Genomic DNA, 2,500 nt, shown 5'->3' with positions numbered 1-2,500 from the left:
CGCTTATCTTTAACAAACGAAGTAGTCCGTATGTATTCTAAATGTTGAAGCCTCCTAGAGCTTTAAGCCATGCGAGACATTGAAATGCTGTTTTAACGGGAGCATGCATAATTGCTGCAAACATACTTTTATCACAAGTTCTAGCCACGCCACGGAGGCTTCGAAGTTCCTTCACCATTCGCTTTCCTCTCTTTTGTTACACAGTTTCAGACTACGATCAGGGGTACCGAAACGCTGTATTGATTGTAAACAACCATTTTTATCTTGGAGCGGAGCGTTCCTTTACTCGTTAGATTTGTCTTGTCGCGTGTGTATTCGCTTTTTCGACGCTTTTTAACCATTTAACTTGTTTAGCGAAGCTAAACGCACAGACAGACAAAAAAAAAGGAACAGCATCGCGCGTCAAACAGCGACGACCCATCTGAAGCGATCTTTCATTTATACACCGTTTGTAAACAGAGAGATGTATAAAGCGCGGGGAATCATTCGAAACCCTGGGGCTATTCGAGCTTGCATTTCAGCAAATTATCATCTCAAACATTTCACTCGTTTGCTTTTTCTAAATTTATAGGAGAGCTTCTTTCGTTTATTTTTGACACACCTTTCGTAAATATCGTTTCTGGCAACGTCGGGAGCGTGGATTTCTACAAGTGAACAATCGCGCCGATCCGATAACTTCCAGCAGGATGGAGAATCTTTATAGATTATCTTCCGAGAACTCGGTGCTTTCACGGGCGGTCGTTTATAAATTTTAACGAACGACTCGCGCGCCGTGACGCACTTGCGCTAGTTCGAAGAGATATTTCGAAATTTGTTTCTTAACGGCCTGCATTTAGTGTATCGGTTGCGATTTTCGTCACATCGTTTCCACGACAAACGCCGACGAACTGCCCAACTATCGCTCGTACGTTGCGACTCTTTCTTTGTTTATCGTTCATTCATTCTTTCAATTTCGTTCGATAATCCCGCTCCGAAACGTTCTACTTTCGTTGAACGACGGCGAGATGTTTAGAAAGAAATGAATTACTCTTTTTTCGAGAAGCAAACGCAAGCAGTCTTTTGTTAAGAAAACGACCCTCAGCCAGGCGTGGTCCAGGAATTGTATCCGTGGACCGCAATGTGCGTTCGAAATGTCGATGTTCATGTGTCCTGCAGTTCACACGTTGACGCGCAATTAGCTGCGTTCTTCATCGACCCACGAGCCAAGTGATCCACCGTTCAGGGTAATCGTAAAATTTTGTATTTCAAACTCTTTAGATCTTTAGAGTGTTATTTTCATTATTAACACGCATCACATTCGATACCCACATCACTCTCCCACCCGGCGCGTGCGGGAGAGCGAATTCGGGCGTCGCCAACGTATTCGTTTGTTTGTTCGATCGTTGACGACACGATCGCGTCCAAGGACGGAAACCGTCGGAGAAACGCCCAGTGGCACGCTCCTCTCGACGGTCGGGCGTAAAGTACATTTAAAAACCTTGAAAAGTACGAACGCACACAAGGAATGCGAGCGCGCGTCCTGTCGCTGAATCGTGGGTTGCGAGATTCGAACAGACACACGGCCGGCGACGATCGGTCTAACTAATGGACACATAGTTTTTCAAAGACTCGCTATCGTCGCTTCTCAGCCGGTCCGTAAACAACACACATCGATCAGGCGGACGCACGAATCTTACCACGGTGCGTGTTTCGTAGATTCCAGGTTACCCGCAAGTACCTCTCTCTCCCTCTCGAAAGAGGAATCTCGATCCGTCCTTTTTGGACAATGGAGAAATCTTTTTATCGCAACACGGATGGCAAAGAAACAACCAAAGCGTAGGAGCGTGGGGACGAGAGCGACGAAAAGAACGTCGCGAAAACAAAGTTTCGACGGTTGCTCGTTCTAATACATCGTAGTTTCAACTCTCTCAGTTTTAACCACTCCTAGACGCTTCGTAAACTTTTAACAATTCTTCGCCTCCGCGAGTTTCATTTCGAATAGAGCGAACGCAACACGGACCAAAAAAACTCCGGTGATGCCAGATCATTTAGCAAAGATCAGACGGCGGGTCATCTGTATTCCTTTTCTCTCTTTTTTATATCTTTCCATTTAACTAGGGTGTCGCAACGACGGGTACATTTATATATTTATATATATTGTATTTCAATTTTAATGATCCTTCACTTTCGGTTTGTAATAATATGATCCTTCTTTCATTTCGATCCTTCATATTGTAGGTTAACCAACAGAAGTTTGTTTTTTTACGACTTGTATTTTTGTGGTTTGTTTGTTTGTTTCTTACGACTTGTTTGTACCCGATCAAGTAGACGACGACCCATAAGTATAAGTTAGAGAGATAAAGGTCGAGAGACCTCACGCAAGCGTCTTTTACTTCCATTCACATCAGCCAGAGAGAAATGGTCCGGCGTCGTGCTCTTTGGCGCCGTTGGTCGCACAGTTTTTTTGCCGGCGGTTCCGAACGGACGGGAGAAACGCGATGAGTAATCAAAGCGACCTCCG

The 2,500-nt window shown here is 44.8% G+C and overlaps 1 non-coding gene across 1 annotated transcript; it reads right to left on the bottom strand.

The window, feature by feature from the left end:
- Positions 1–1,071: 1,071 nt before the first annotated feature.
- LOC143306236 (5.8S ribosomal RNA) lies at positions 1,072–1,226 on the bottom strand. Its single transcript, XR_013063687.1, has one exon. It is a non-coding gene; the product is annotated as a 5.8S ribosomal RNA (ribosomal RNA).
- Positions 1,227–2,500: the final 1,274 nt, after the last annotated feature.

This window comes from Osmia lignaria, unplaced genomic scaffold, assembly GCF_051020975.1.
Source record: "Osmia lignaria lignaria isolate PbOS001 unplaced genomic scaffold, iyOsmLign1 scaffold0003, whole genome shotgun sequence".
In the NCBI taxonomy this organism is placed as follows: domain Eukaryota; kingdom Metazoa; phylum Arthropoda; class Insecta; order Hymenoptera; family Megachilidae; genus Osmia; species Osmia lignaria.
This window is presented reverse-complemented; position numbering and strand designations above follow the sequence as displayed.